The sequence below is a fragment of the Bos grunniens genome, chromosome 22 (genome assembly GCF_055505025.1).
Source record: "Bos grunniens cultivar Pamir isolate PY7600 chromosome 22, Bosgru_T2T1.0, whole genome shotgun sequence".
NCBI classification, from domain to species: Eukaryota; Metazoa; Chordata; class Mammalia; order Artiodactyla; family Bovidae; genus Bos; species Bos grunniens.
This window is the reverse complement of record NC_141186.1, coordinates 58,771,590-58,787,782: the sequence shown is the minus strand read 5'-3', so window position 1 is coordinate 58,787,782 and position 16,193 is coordinate 58,771,590. Positions and strand designations below refer to the sequence as shown.

Below are 16,193 nucleotides of genomic sequence, written 5' to 3'. Positions count from 1 at the left end.
CTGAGACTGAGACTGCAGGCCCCTGGCCCGGCGGCTCCTTCCCTGCATCCTGCTCCCAGTGGGCGGCACAGAACTCGCCCTCACCGAGTGCCCGCCCCACCTGTGGCTCGACCCCCACAAGCTGGGCTCCTGATTTTCAGCTCACCAGGTCGAGAGTGGAAAGGCGTGGTTCGTGGAAGCGGGTCGCATGGCAGGAGGTGGCGGGCTGCCACCAGGGCAGCGGGCTTCCGGGGGCTCCTCCTCACCCAGGCCCCCGGGCCTGCAGGAGGCGGGGAGCGTAATGAAGGCCACGTGTGCCCGAGCGGGCGGGCTCGCAGGCCTGCCTCCCGAGTCTGTGCCTGCAGCCTCCGGGGTTTCCAAAACAGACACGGCCCCCCGCCCCCTCTGCTTGCTGCCAGAGGCCTCTGTGGCTGTGGGCCTTGGAATCCTGGAGGCTTGCTTTGTTCTCGGGCGCCCCAGGTTTTTTCCTCTGCCTGGGCTTTCTCAGATGGTCTTTGGGGTGTGGCTGCCGCTGCAGTTGGCCGGGGAGTAGGGGCCCCTGACTCAGTGCCCCTCATCCCATCCGAGGGTTGTCCTGGCAGGGGCCCAGCAGAGGGCGCAGACAGGATGGGCTGGGTTTCTCGGTGCTCCTCTGGGGAGGGAGGTGTGGATGGTGGGGGGCGGGTGGGGTGAGGGTCAGTGGGACCCAGGAGTTTGGCCCTGGCCGCCTGAACAAGGACTGATGGCCGCCCATCACCCCATCATCTCGCCGCCGCCTCCTCCTCACCCTGACCCCTCTCCCTGACCCCTGACCCCTACCAGCTCTCCACCTGTAACTCAGGCGGGCACCACTTTGTGCCTCACTCTCTCCATCTATAAGCGCAGGGAAGGCCCTGCGTCGGGGGCGGGGAGGGTTCTGAGCATTAAATGAACTAACTCATTCAAGCTCGGGGAGGGGCTCAGCACTGCTGAGTAACTAAAAACGCTCGCTTTGATTATTCACCCTCTGTTACTTGGTCTGCCCACTCAGTTTCTACAACAGACAAGTACGGAACAGCCTCTCTGCACCGGGGGTCGTGCTGGTGAAACTGAGTGGGCACAGCCTCTGCCCTTCGTGGTCTGGTGGGGGCAGAGGGCATGCGTGGATGGGCACACGGAATTATTTGTGGTCGCCACCATGCACACAGCGTGGGGGGCGGTGGGGGAGGCCTGGTGGGTGGGGGTCAGGGGTCTGATGGCGCATCGCTGGGGCAGCCAGGGCCTCGGTGCCCTCTGGCTGCTTTTGCAGGGGGTGGCTGGGGGATCCCGAGGGAAGGAGGGCCCTTGGGTGAAACTGGGGAGCTGGTAGCTTGGTCCTGCTTGCCCATGGGACCTGCTGAGAGGTGGGTCACAGGGCAGAAATGCCCCTTGGCCACGCTGCTGTGGCAGCCCGGGCCTGGAGAAGGTGGTTGCCAGCCATTGCCCCAGGCCCCACTCGGGCAGGGTTCCGAGCCTTGCCAGGGTTCCCGGCTGCCTCTGGGCGTGTCCAGATGGAACCTGACGGAAGCCACATGCCTGACTCCCCCGCGGGGAGAGGGGCTCTGACGTCTCCTGTCACTCGGGGGCTTCTACCACTGGGCTGGCAGGATGGAGGGACCCGGGGACCACCCCACCCCGCCCCCCTGAGCACAAGGGCGGGAACCTGGGGTCAGGGTGGCCCAGCTAGAGGCAGCCCCCTCCCCAGAAAAGGACCCCAGTGAAACCTGCAGGCCCCGGGACCCTGTGGGAGGAGGAGCACCCCCGCCCCCGTCGGGACTTTACATCCCTGGATTCTGCTGGGCAGGGGTGTTTGAGTGGCTCGACGTCCAGTTAATAGAGAAGCTTTGACGTTGAGATAGCTGGATGCAAACTGCAGACCCCGTATCACGCTCGAGGCCTATTTTTGCACCGTCGTAAGCTCTCTGAGATCAGAGGCCCTTTCAATCGTCACAGCCGCCCCCTCGGTACACGGTGGAGGAATTGGGGCTGCTTCCCCACCGACACACGTGCAGGAAGTGGTGAGCCCACCTCACCCTCCATTTCTCCACGTCTTCACCCCAACAATCACTTCCGGTGCCCAGCCTGCCTGAGGGCTGTGATGCATGCCAGATGTCCCCCACACCCAGTGTGGCCTTGTCGCCGGGACCGTATAGTTCAGCAGAAGAGAAAACCCCTGCGTCGTGGGAGTGCAGCGGATGTGCTCTGCGGGCCTGTCCAGGGGAGCTGACGTCCCTGGAGATCAGGGAGGGCTCCCTGGAGGGAGGGCTCCCTGGAGGAAGGGCTGTTTGAGCAGGAGGAGCTTTTGACCGGGTGGCAGTGGGGATCAGAGAGTGCGTCTGGCAGAGGCCACAGCAGGTACAGAGGCCCTGCAGGTGGAGAGGAGGTTGGGTTGGAATGAGGCTGTGTGGCTGGGGTGAGAAGAGGCCTGGGAGGTGCCGGGGACCAGCCCCGGCTGATCCAGGGTATTCGAAGGAGAGATGGCGTAGGCGAAGATCAGGAAACAATTGCTTAATGAAATGTTAATTAAGGATATAAAGAGTAATAGAATGAGGATAGCTCAGTAAAATTCAGTGAAGAAAAGAGGCTGAAATAAGGATAGCTCAGTGAGGAAATTCAGTGGAGAAAAGAGGCTGAGTAGCTTGGTTTACGCGGGAGACCAATAAAACTTCAAGACAAGAAGTTTGCACCACTTACGTAGGCCGCAGGCGTCCTTCCGTTCTCCCGAAGGAGAGGAGACACTGAGGCCTCCCCGGTCGGATCTTAGAAGCCCAGGCATAATTAGTAAGCATGGCGGGTTCCGCGCTCCAGATGGAGACTCAGCCAGAGTTTGAGAGAGACAGCGACATGGGGAGACCAGTATTTCGAGAAACTGATCCCCATTCTTTATTTTCCAGAGTCTGTTTTTATACACTGAGATGTTATACAAAAGTCACGTGGGGACAGCAGTCCTGACTTTTATCAAAGTCAGGTGCTTCATACAAATGTATACAGAGGTCTTAGGGGTGTTACATCATCTTCTGGCCAGGGGGGCCTGCTGACAATTTATGACCCTCTCCTTGTGACAGCAGTCAGTCAACCAGGACACTTATTTCTCCAGGGGTGATTATTCTTAAAACAGACGCCACCCAAATAAAGTTACATTCCTATAGGGTGAGGGTGTAGTGGGTTTTAGTTAAGGAAAGAATTTACTTAGCCTAAGGTCTAACGTGATTAATATCAAAGGTTAATACTTATTTCTTCTATATGTTCATTAATGTGTGTAAGGGCAGGGGATGTGGAGACTTAGCAACAAACATTGGCTCAACAAGTGAAAAACCCTTCACCAATACAATTTCTGATCAGCCCATTATACTTATACTAATAGTTTTCTAACTTCTCTAAAGAACCTGTTTTTAGAGGGTTTAAAGCATCTCGTGCCTCTCATGGTTGGGAGGCTGTGAGCAATCACATGTGGCCGGACAAGCCTGTCAGGCAGGCTAGAGAACCTTCAGAGGAGTTTGTAGGTTAAAACACTCTTGTCACGCCCAGGAGTTTTTATTGACTGGAGCTCTAGGTTAACTCCTTCTCCGAAAGAGGTGGTGGGGGACAGCCCCCCGTAAAGTCAGAAGTGTAGGTGAGAGCACAAAGTAGTAAAGTAGGCAGGCTCTGGTTATGGGGGTAGATGCTCGAGGATTTCCAGGGGGACTCCTGAGGCTCGATCCCGCCTTTGCGTATGTCGAGCCTCCTTCCTCATGACCTTTGCAGAGTACCTCACTCTGGCCCCCAACAGGGAGGGGCAGGAACTGGGCCCAGGGCAGCAGTGTTACCCTCAGCACGAAGACTGGGGCCTTTCCCCAGGGGCAGGGGGCGCCCCTGCCAGTGTGAGGCAGGAGCTGGTACAGTCTTACTTGGGTCATGGAATGCTTCCTCCGGGTGCAGGGGGCAGAACGTGGGGCCTTCAGCGTCTGGGTTCTCCAGGGTCCCCCAGAGTCCCCGGGTTGTGGGTCCAGGCAGCAGAGAGACCCGCCCAACCTCTGCCTGGTCCCTGGACGATTGCCGCAGACCGTCCTCTCTGCTGTCCTCTCCAGTCCGGGCATGTGGGAGATTTAAACTCGCGCCGGGTCTGAGAGGTCCCCGAGCACGGCCAGGGGACCCGAGGGAGCCGGGCTGGAAACCCGGACAGCTGAGCCCACGTCCTGTGCGAGAGCGCCTGGCTCCTGGAGTGGCCTGGAGAGGGGATGTCCCCCCGCCCCCCACGCCGAGCTCACAGGCAGGCCAGGTAGCCCTGCCCCAGCCCACGGCCGCTGGGAGCAGACCAGGGACCCAGGCCTCCCCCGGCCCCTGCCCGTCCACGCTGAGTCCCCAGGCAAAGCTCGGCCTCGCTCCTTGTGTGACCTGAGGCCTGGGATGCCACCTTTCTGAGCCCCAGGCTCCTCACTGACCCCGCACAGCTGGGCCGGCCCTGCTCTGTCTTGTTTTGTTCAGTCACTCGGTCGTGTCCGACCCTTTGTGATCCCTTGGACTGCAGCACGCCAGGCTTCCCTGTCCTTCACCACCTCCCGGAGTTTGCTCAAACTCCTGTCTGTCGAGTCGACGACACCGCCAGCTGTCTCACGCTCTGTCTGCTGTTGGGCTGAGGGTGCACGCCCGTGTCACGGGTTAGTGTCTTTCTGGAAAGCACCTTCGTAAACCCTCGAGTTTTGCTGCAACGTTTAGAAGACGTAACGTGAACACGAGCTTCCTGGCTTTTGTGAAATCGGCAGCTGTGGGCCTGCCAGGCGCATGTGTCCTGGGGCAGCTGCCGGGGGACCTGAGAAGGGGCTGCCTGCCCGTCGGGGTGCAGGGGGGCAGCTGGACTGTCCTGGGCTGGTTCCCCTTGCTTTCGTCACTGGCTCGGCCCCAGTTGGCAGCTGGGTGGTGGATGGGTCCTCTGCAGGGGGTGCCTGTCAGGGCACTGAGATGTCCTGTGTGGTGACCTTGGGAGGGTCTGTGTGGTCCTTCTATTCCATGGAAGAGGAACTGGGATTCTGAGAGTGGAGGGGATGGCAGTGCTTTTCTAGAGGTCGTAGTAGAGCTGAGCAGGGGGCCCTCGTCTTCCAGGCGCGGGGTGGGCTCACAGCTCCCATGGGGCACCAGGGCAAGAAGGGGTCCCCGGCTTTGGCTGCCCGCAGAGCCTATGGCACTTGGAGGAAAAGGGCGCATTTCACAGCCGCTCCCCATAGTGAAGGTCTGGCCTGAGGGGGGTTTCTTGGCTTTAGAAAAACAGTTTCCTTCCTTCCTGCCTCCCTCCCTCCCTTCCTTCCTAGACAGCTTTATGAGACATTGTTCGTGCACCAGTAAATCCTCCCATTTAAAGCGTACAATTCAGTAGGTTTTGTCAGGGTCATGAAAACATCATCAGAATCGAATTCTAGAACACTCTGATCACCCCAGAAAGAAACCCCATGCCAGTAGCAGCCACCTCCGGCTTCCTCTTCCCAGCCCCCAGCAGGCTCGGGTTTAGTCGCCATCCGCATGGATTGCATGTGCTGTACGTTCCTGGACATGGAATCACAGAGTACGTGGCCTTTGGGGACTATCCCCGGTTAGTTACTCAGCGTGACTCTGTGGAGTTTCCTTGTGTTGCAGCATGAATCAGGGCTGCATTCCTTCTCGTGGCGGGCATTCCAGCGCGTGGATGGGCCACGTCCCTGGTTAGTTACTCAGCGTGACTCTGTGGAGTTTCCTTGTGTTGCAGCATGAATCGGGGCTGCATTCCTTCTCGTGGCGGGCATTCCCGCGTGTGGATGGGCCACGTCTTTGTTTGTTCATGTGCCAGGTGATGAAGTTGGCACCTTTCAGCTACTGTGAGTGCCACTGCTCTTGCGTTCACTACCTATCTTTGAGTGGACGTGTATTCCTGTCTTTGGGGAACGTACCCAGGAACGTAGTATTGCTGGGTCGTCTGGTAACTCTGTGTAACTGTCAGATGAAACACTGAACTGTTAACCCACAGCGGCTGCCCCACTATCTTCACCAGCACTTGTTATTGTCTGTATTTTTTAAAAAATATGTATTTAGTTTTTCAGTTTTTGGCTCTGCTGGGTTTTAGTTGTAGCCTGTGGGACCTGGTTCCCCAACCGGGAATTGAACCCCAGCCCCCTGCGTTGGGAGCCCAGAGTCTTAACCACTGGACCACCAGGCAGGCAGTCCCTGTCTGCCTTTTTGAATGTGATGTGTTGAAGTGTTAGGTGATACCTCACTGCGGGTTTCACTGGCGGTTCCCTCAAGGCTAGTGACGCTGAGCTCCTTTTCTCGAGTTTAGACAGCCCTGAATACGCACGTCCGCGTTCCGTTAGCCATCAGAGCGGTGCCATCATCACCGACACGTGGTTTCTGGAAGGTTCCACTGCCTACTTGCAGGAGAAGGGGCAGGCACGAAGGGGGCCGCCAGTGTTGTTTGGAAAGTACCTTGACCCCGTGGGTCCCTGGCTCAGTCTCAGGGACTGCAGGACGTGGGAGCACGCCCGGGAACCACAGGTTCCCACGTGTGTTGGGGGTGTGCACTCGCTTTCACAGGTCCAGCGTCGTGCGTGCACCTTTCTGTCCTCTGCATTCCTCTGTGCACAGCCCACCCTGGGGCTCTCCCTGTCGGCACGTGGGGAGGAGCTCTGCTCCCTGCACGCCCCCGCAGTCGCTCACTGTCCCTGCTGGCGGACGCTCGGTTGTCTCCATTGCCTCAGTGAGCGTCTTCCCGTCATGGCAGGAAGTTGCCGGGTCCGTGTCCACCTGGGTTTCTCTCTTTTCTCTTGGTGAGACTTTTAGCCGATATGATCAGGAGGCCCTCTCAGAAGCGTGCGCGTGTGCATGCTCCCAGTCACCAGCTGTGCCCCACTCTCCCACCGCTGCTCCAGGGCATCCTCCTGACCCAGGGATTGAAACTCTGTCCCCTGTGTCCCTGTGTCCCTGTGTCCCCTGCCTTGGCAGGCGTGTTCTTCCCACCACGCCCCCTGGGCAGCCTCAGAAGCTTGCAGCTCAGTGAGACGTCTCAGAGGTGAACGCCCGCGTGCCCAGCACCCAGATCATGAGGCAGCATCCCGAGATGAGCAGGCTCCCCTCATCTGTGCCCGTCCCCAGATGCTGCCCTGACCACAAACAGCTCTGGGAGTTTTGTGAACGGGGCCGTGTAGTCCTTAGCAACAGCAGCAGCAGCAGCAGCCTGCTCTCTGGGGTGGCGACTTGCGCTCAGCACAGCACTTCATGTCCACATGTTGTGGGTGCCGCGGTGGGTCCTTTTTGTGGTTGAGAGCTGCTCCATGGTGAGGACAGACCCTGGTTGGTGGTTCCTTCTGAAGGGCTGTGGGCTTTTTTCCAGTCTGGACCCTTTGGAGGAGGGCTGCTGTGCTCACGCCACTCCATGTTTTGATGACTGCCTACACGCTTTTCTCCAGGGAGGCGCCAGCCGGCTGCCATGGGCTCTGCTGGCGACCACGGGGTGTGTCCTTCTAACTGGTGCCTGCCAGCTCCCCTCCACTGATGGTACCAGACAGTACTCACACCTGCTGTGTACAGGAATGCCTGTTTCCCTAGGTTACTGAGTCAGCAAATATTTATGAGACCCTCCTGCACGATTCTAGGTGCCAGAGAGACAGCTGAGATCAAAACTGAATGAAGTTGGCACCCCTCACGGGCCTTCCACCCTGTGGGAGGGGGTGCCCACAGCCAGCCGTGAGAACACGTCAGATCTGTGTCAGATGCTGAAGAGACCAAGGAGAGCGCTGAGCATGGCTGCGAGATGCTCGCACCTCGGCCGGAGGGACGTGTCCCCCAGGACTGTTGGTGTTGGCATGCACTCCTCTCTCCCCTGCTTTGGCCGAGGGCCCCCCGGGAGGTCTGCCAGCCCTGTGTGGGGTGCGGGGTGATCTCTCTGCCGTCTCGCCAAACCAGTGACAGTCCTTCCTGCGGGGCACACGCCCCAGTCACGGCATGAATGAACGTGAGGTCTGCTGCGGCCGCGGAACCTCTGTGGTGCACTGTATGCATTTCTTCCCGATTCCAAGACCACGGGGCGGCCAGGCTCACTGCCCCAGGCTGGGAGTGGCCACTGGGAGGGGCTGCTTTGGGAGTGGTTGTTTCAGGATGGCCCCCACCAGGGCAGCTGCCTCCGCCCCACACGCTCGTTTCCATCGTGGAAACAGGGCTCCCAGGGAAAGGTGAGATGCACATGGGGACTCTCGGACCGGGCTCGGAACCGCCTCAGCCACTGCTTTCTCCACGTCTACTGCCCGCCGGGCAGGACGCCGGCCTGGGGTTGAGGGTCCCTCTTGATGGACGCTACAGAGGGTTTGGGAAAGAAAGGAAGCACACTGGGTGGTCATTGCAGTGAATCTACCCCAGGCCGGTGCTCTGGGAACCTCATCTCAGCCCCCAAACAGCCTTCCAGCGAGTCCCCTCCCACCAGGGGACACAGCCCGTGGCCCAGCAGCGAGCAGTGGTAGGCCAGCTGCGGATCCAGGTCCTTCTGACCCTTGGGGGTCCCTGGCCTGGTCCCCAAGGCTGAAGCTGCCCTTCCCCACGCTGGCTGTGTGACCTCAGGCACATCGCTTCACTGCCCCGGGCCTCGGTTTTCTCGTCTGTACAGTGGGCTTCCTGAGGGCTCCCTGCTAGGGTGCGTTCTCAGCTGGCAGGAAGCTGGCGCCACGTGCTGGGGTCTGCCGCGTAGCAAGGTTGCCCTCACGCTGGTGTCCCGGGCGCTCCACTGGAGGGCAGCCCCTCTGAGCTCCAGGCTGCTTCCCATTCATCCCCCAACTGGCTCTCCTGAGGCCCAGCCAAGCCCCCTGGACCTCCTGCGCTGTGAACCTTCCAGAGCCTGGGTGCCTCGTGACCTGCGGCTCAGAGGTGGGGGCAGTGGGCTCCCCCGGGGGAGTGTCAGCCCCATCGTCCTCCAGCGCCTCCTGCAGGCGGGGCCGGGGTTGTACAGCCTCGGGCCCCTGGTCGTCCAGCGTCTGGGGCCTCCAGGAGGAGCTTCTGTCCGGCCGAGGTCAGCTGTGCATGGACCGGGTGTCTACTGGGCCCTCCCTGCCTGCTCCGGGATCTCCATGCAGGGAAGTTGGGCGTGGGACTGAGTTGTACTGGTCATGAGCCAGCTTGGTCCTCCGAGGGTGAGTCCCTGGGCGAGAGCCCTGCCTCTGAGTCTCTGGCTGTGTGACGTCAGGCGATGAACGCACCCTCTCTGAGCCTCAGTGTCAGCATTGGTGAGATGGAAGGGTAAGCTCTCCCCGCCAAGGATTACTGACCAGCGGAGAGGGGACGACCGCCTGCTCAGAGCAGCTGCTGTGGCCTGAGCTCCATTCTATCCCTGCCCCGGGGCCCAGGACTCTGGGTGGTGGGCTGCGGGTTTGTTTCTGCTTAAGTAAACAGATGTGGCCTTTTCTGGGGCCAAGAGTTGTCCCTCTGGTGAAGAGGCAAAGGGGCCGGGCCTCGTAGGGTTGGCTGGGGGCGTTCAGCGGCTTACTGCCTGCCCCCACCCCTGCCTGCTCCTCCAGCACCCCCAGATGTGTAGAGATTTCCCCCCACTCCCCGCCAGGCTGGCCCCTGCCCTGCACCTTCATTCTGGCACCTGCCCACGGACTCAGCCCCCATCCTGGGGGGTCCCGCGTTGGGCGGCACAGCCTGGCCATGGGCTGACATCCCAGAAACGGGGAGTGTCTCCTCCTTCAGCCTCGGTCGGGCTGCGTACGCATCCCGTGGCAGGCGCTGTGGTCCTCCCTGGACACGTATCGGTTGGGGTGTTACCGCCCGGGACACCCATAGCGTGGGGGGCCGTCATCCCCACCTCACGGCCGAGGTGCCTGAGGGACAGAGAGGTGATGTCCACGTGCAGGGTCACTGAGGGCGGTGAAGTGGATGTTTGCCGACCGACCGCCAGTGGCACCTCCTGGGGTTCGTCCAGCTGCCTGGCCCGGGGAGGGGCTGGTTTTCCCTGTGGTCAGAAAATCGAGGCTCCAGGTGCCCAGCTCCAGCATCACTGCAGAATGAGAGGGGACGAGGCGGCATGACCTGTCACTTTAGATTTTCCAAAAGATGCCTCGGATCTGGAATTTTGAATCAAGTCTGCAGATCTGTAAATGTATATCAAGGCCCCAGCAAAGTGTGCAGTGGGCACCAGCTTGCTGCCATGGTTTAGACTCACAGAGCGCCAACTGCCCCTAATTATACGTCTGGGACACAGAGGCCGACGGGGGGGCTGGCAGACTTCACAGCGAGCTCAGAGGGTGGGGTCTCCAAAGCTCCAACTCCTGGCCCAGCGGAATCCAAGTCCAGAAAATAGGCTCTAGGCTCCTGGAGAGGGTGACCGAGGGGGCTGTAGAATGAGCGCACTGCAATGGGGGTGGTCACCCCCGGCCTGGAGGGGGGCTGTGACCTTAGGCCTAGGCGGCTGTGCCCAAGCGGGGACCCAGCTCCGTCCACGGTGAGCAGGCCAGGCGGTGGATCAGGGTCAGCTGGACGCCACCTTGCAGCCGGGGAGCGGCGTGTGCTTCCTGAGACAGGCGGCCCCAGCTCAGTGCGCCAGGGTGGCTCACGGGCCCACGCTGGAGGGAGGCATGAGGGGCAGACGCCGACTGCCGGGTGGAGGAGCTGTGGGAGTCAGAGTGGAGGCTGGGCCATGGAGACCTGCTCAGAGAGGGGAGAGGCCGGCCTGTTTCTTTCCTGCCAAGTTGGCCCCACCTGGTCAGGTGGGTGGCCTCGGGGGTGGGGGCTGGTCGCTCAGGGAAGGTCTCGTGATTCCTCGCCCATCACCACCTGGCCCCCAAATCCTGGATCCCGGAACAGAGAGGCTGAGGGTGTTGTCTGTGGTGGCCCAGCCCGGGGGAGGCAGAACAGGGCTCCGGCTTCCCAGCTCTGCTCCCAGTGACATCCAGTTTAGGGTCCTCAGTGGGGGTGAGGGTGTTACCCATCTCTTCACGGTCCCTTCACTTTGAATATTCGCCAGACACTGCAGACTGCGGGGGATGGGGACAAAGGATGGAGATATTTGCGGGTGGGGTGGGGAAGAGATCTGGCCAAGATCTAGGTTGGGTAGGCCACGTGTGTGGGTTATGAGAAACGGAAAGTCGCTGGGCGGGGTCGCTGGGAATTTGGTTCCAGAAGGACCCCAGCCTGGCCCAGTGGCCTCCCACTTGGGAACACTGGAAACCTTGCAACCCCTGACCCTTGCCCAGTATGCACCCCCCCACCACCCCACCCCACTGCCTCATCTGATGACGGACTCCAGGGTGCCCGCTGCCCCTTCCCCAGCCAGGATTTTTCATGTCCCCTCTGCTGATGCTCTGCTTCCTGTTTGCGTCTCATCTCAGAACAGAAAAAAAACTTGTCCAGGTTTTTTATGTGATTTTTTTTTCTTTTTTTTTTTCTAATTTTATTTTATTTTTAAACTTTACATAATTGTATTAGTTTTGCCAAATATCAAAATGAATCCGCCACAGGTATACATGTGTTCCCCATCCCGAACCCTCCTCCCTCCTCCCTCCCCATACCATCCCTCTGGGCCGTCCCAGTGCACCAGCCCCAAGCATCCAGCATCGTGCATCGAACAATGTTTTTGATGAGTCAGTTTTTTTAAGATGGAAATTGAAGTTATATTTACATTTCTCTTAGAGTAAATACTGGCTCTGGAAAACCCAAATTGCCTTACAGATAAACATCTCTTATTAAACTGTGTGCATGTACAATGAACTGGTAATTAAACTATCTGGAGAGAACAGGAAAATAGAATGATGTCGTTTACAAGATTCGTCTATAAAACGAAAAATTATCCCAAGAACTGGAATGCCGTCAGACTCTAGTTTGAGCCAAAGCATCGTCTGGGGTAGCGGCCGTTTCTGAAGCTCATAATGAACAAGAGCGAGTTCATAGTTCTTTCTAAGGAGAACAGAATCCATGTCAGATGTCTTGGTTTTTCTGCAGTGTGAGTAACACTGCAAGCCTGTGCTGGGGTACGGGGGTCTGCAGAAGCCTCTAGAAGCACAGCAAGGGAGTGCCCCCACATCTGGGGCCACCAGGAGCCTCGGCAGGGGCTGGGCTGGCCGGTGGCCGAGGTGAGCCTGGGTGGAGGGAGGGACAGGTCTCCTTCCAGACGAAGGCCACTCTCATGGGCGTCCAGCCTCGGTCACGTGCCCTGCGTCAGAAAGATGCTTGCAGTGGTCTGCTTCTAGACTCCTCTCCCAGTGACTCGTTCATTCTTAGGGCGTGAGCTGTCCACTGCAACGTCCAAGTGCTTGGGTCTCGTTGTTCCTTCCTTGTTTCTGGGAAAGTTATCTTCTCAGAGAACAAGGCTGGTCCCGTTCAGTTTGTCAGCGTTTGCCTGCAGGTTCCATGTGCCCAGTGGCTCTTTCTGGGGTGGCATCCGCTAACCACGGTGCCCGGGCCCCACACACCTCTTGAACAGAGCAGAGCCTGTCAGGAGTCTCTGCATGGCCCTGATCAGGGCAGCCTGCTTTCCTACAAGCGGCTTTTCTCTTTTCCGTGGTGTTGGCTTCTCATTGATAGTGAGGGTACCAACAGCCCTAGCTCTTTCAAATGCCCACGACAGACCCACACCCCTACTCCCTGGGAGGCCGGGAGGGTAGGACTTGTGCTGGTCATGCGACCACCCCCTACCGCCTTCCAGAGCTTCCCAGGACTGGCTGGAAGCCTGGCACAGCCCGTCCACATCAACAAAGCCCACCGTAGAGCCTGCAAGTAACTGCGGCTCTGCCAGCCACGGCAACCAGCATCTCAAGTACCACCTGCTACGCCAGCCCCCACCAGGTTGGGACAGACCCTCTAAGCGGCTTGGGCTCGGGAAAGAAATCTCAGACCCGTAACTGTCCATGGCTTGTTCTTTCTCTCTGGTTTCAGTTACCGCGTGCACATGCGTGTGTGATGGACCCGGTTGAGTCTGGCACAGTATTTGCAACAGAAATAAAGACATCTCTGGGTACATTGCTACATGCTGTGGTCCTCTACCTAACAGTCGCAGCGCCCTCCTGCTGCGTGCATACTTCTCCGCCAGTCCCCAGAGAGCTGCCTCCAGTCCCTTTTGTAAAGGAGTATCTAATCAGGGACGATGAGATCTTTTCCGGTTCGTGTTGTTTTATTTCTTGAATTTCCTTCTTTCTGAAAGCTTTTATTAAAGAATACCATGGAGGCTCTGGAGCATCTTTTCATCTAGATTAATTTAATAGTACTCCCTTAAAACTTTCTTATGTCTTACTATATAGTTCTATAAAGTATCATGTCTGTAAAGCACAGGGATCTTCATAAAAAAAGCTTAGTAGGTTCCAGGCATCTCCACCCGGATCAAGACACAGAACATCTCGAGTGGGCCAGACTCTTCCTGGTGTCCCTTCTCGGCCGGTTCTGCTCTCCCTCCCCCCGCCCCACCCCCACCATGGAGCCACAAGGCTGACTTATCGCTATCAATGACTCCTGCCTATTCTTGAATTTATTCTGTGTAATGGGAACCATATGATACAGTTTCGCTTGCGTTTAACTTCTTGAGTTCAGGACCATGTGTTTGAGAGTCATCCAGACTGCTGCGTGTAGCAGTAATTCATTTTAAAATGCTGCTCTTTATTGCTCTGTCGTAGGGATAAATCATAGTTCATTGATCTGTCGTGGTGTGGATGGAGGTTCGGGCTGTTTCTGGTGAGTGAATGCCGTGGCTGTGGACATTCTGTGTGTTTCCGAAGGGCGTCCACCCAGCAGAGGAATTGCTGCATTGGAGCTGTGGCCAGCCCTGCCAGTCTTCCAGAGTGTCACCAGTTTCTGTCCCCACCAGCCGTGAGCAAGACTCCAGCTGTCCCCGTCTTTGCCAACACTGGATGTGGTCTGTCTGTTTCATCATCGCCAACCTGGTGGCCGTGTAGCCGGATCTCACGGTGGCTTTAATTTGCATTCCCTCGCATCTGATGACGTTGAGCACATTTTCATATTACTGTTGAACAGTTTGTTGTTCTTTGCCCATTTCTAAATTAGGTTTCTTTGTCTTGCCAGGCCTAGGAATTCTTGAGATGTTCTGGGGATACATCTTTAGCTGGCTCACAAATGCCTCATCTCATTCTCTGACTTTTCTTTCCACTCTCATGATGACTTTTTCTGATCGGCACATTGCAGACGCTGTCTTCTGAGGAATGAAGACTTCTCAGTTTCGTGAAATGCACTTTATTGACCTTTATTTTTATGGTAATGTATTTTTTGCCCTTTTCAAGAAATCTTTGTCTACCCTGGAGTCATGAAAATATTTTCCTTTGTGACATTCTAGATCTTTTAACTTATTTCACCTTCCACATCAGATCTCGTTTGTTTCTCTGGGTGAAGTGAGTAGGAGTCAAAATTCCTTCCTTTTTCTGTACAAAAGCTTTTAGGTTTAATCAGGTCCCACTTGTTTATTTTTGTTTTTATTTCCATTACTCTAGGAGGTGGGTCACACAGGATCCTGCTGTGATTTACGTCAGAGTGTTCTGCCTATGTTTTCCGCTAAGAGTTTTATAGTTTCTGGTCTTACATTTAGGTCTTTAATCCATTTTGAGTTTATCTTTGTGTGTGGTGTTGGAGCGTTCTCATTTCATTCTCTTACACGTAGCTGCCCAGTTTCCCGGCACCAACTGACTGAAGAGGCTATTCCCCCGTTGTCTCTTCTTGGTTCCTTTGTCAAAGATAAGGTGCCCGCAGGTGTGTGGGCTTATCTCTGGGCTTTCTATCTTGTGTGTATCTCTGGTTTTGTGCCAGTACCATACTGTCTTGATTCAAATGGATATTCAGTTGCCTCCAGTCTGGGTGTTGAGAAGCCCGTCTCCCCGCCAGCCCCCAACCCTACCCACTGCAGTCTCCTTAGTCAGGATCTGGTGCGTGTGAGTAGGTTTTTTCTGATCTCTCTTTTCTGTTCCATGGTCAAGCTGTCTTTGCACACTGCCCTGAGTTACTGGAGTCCCTTGGGAACTTTTGCCGTCTGGCTGCCTGACTACCCCTGGCTGGGCGTGTGGTCGGGGCTGCTGTCTGCTCACCTCTAAAACGGGGCTGGGGATGGGACCTTGTCCTGTACCTGGAGGGACGGTGCTGTGGCTGCAAGCTGGCGCCCACCAGGCCAGAGATCTACCAGTGAGCCAGGGTGGCCGGGCACCTCCCAGGTCAGGCTGGGGTAGTCAGCGATCTAGCCAGTGAGCCAGGGTGGCCGGGCACCTCCCAGGTCAGGCTGGGGTAGGCGGTGATCTGGCCAGTGAGCCAAGGTGGCCAGGCACCTCCCAGGTCATGCTGGGGTAGTCGGCAGGTGGGTGGGGTGCTGACTCAGGTCGGGGGAAGGAGTCAGTGGGCACCCCCCACAGGGAAGCTAGGCGGTGAGAGGGGCTGTGAGGGGCGGTGGTGCTGGGGGCCTCCTGCCCTGGGGGAGGGATGGAGGCCTCTCTGAGGGGCTGGATGGCTCAGCCCAGCCACTCCTGCTGGTTCTCAGCCATCATGTCCGGGATCCTGGGGCGGGAAGACAGCGCTCAGAGTCTCGCTTGTCTGTCCATCTTCCAGTCATTGTGAAAGGCGTCCAGGCACAGCCAGGGCCTGCAGGTGACCCCTCCCCCCAAGAGCACGGAGCACCGGCGCCTCAGCGTTCCCCGGGCTGTTTGCTCAGGCCCCGCAAACATCCTGTCCAAACAGGGCGCTGGTGGCGGTGGCCGCCCATCACCCTGCAGGTGGACATTTTTCTGCAGCATTTCCAAAGCCGCCATTCTCTAGGGCTCTGATGTCTGGGAGAGGGCACCCTCTGGAGGGGTCACGGCCTCCGGGCTGGATTGTTCTGGGCCCCCCCGTTTCCTGTGATCAAAGGAGGTTAGAGTCCCCAGAAGCTCAGGGTCTTTTTTGTAACAGTACTTTTCTTCAATAGGCAATACCTGCCTGCGATAAGGAAAAGACATAAAAAGTACAAAGGAGGCCAACAGTGAATGACGGGGTGCTGCCTCCCCGCCAGGGCCGGGCCCTCGCTGGGCACGCACTGCTACCCCCTCCTGAAACCCTCCGTGTATGTGCCTGTGTCCCTTTGGAAAGGTCCTGCTGAGTCGTGCCTGACTCTCGGCGACCCCACGGACTGTAGCCCACCAGGCTCCTCTGTCCATGGGATTTTGACAGGCAGGAATGTTGGAGTAGGGTGCTATTTCCTCCTCCAGGTTTGAAGAGGTCGGCAGTGGCTTACTAGACGCTGCTCAGCGTGA

The 16,193-nt window shown here is 57.7% G+C and overlaps 1 protein-coding gene across 6 annotated transcripts in view; it reads left to right on the top strand.

The window, feature by feature from the left end:
- Nucleotides 1-16,193, top strand: part of FBLN2 (fibulin 2) — a 68,216-nt gene that overhangs the window by 21,462 nt on the left and 30,561 nt on the right. The gene's annotated exons all lie outside the window — the stretch shown is intronic.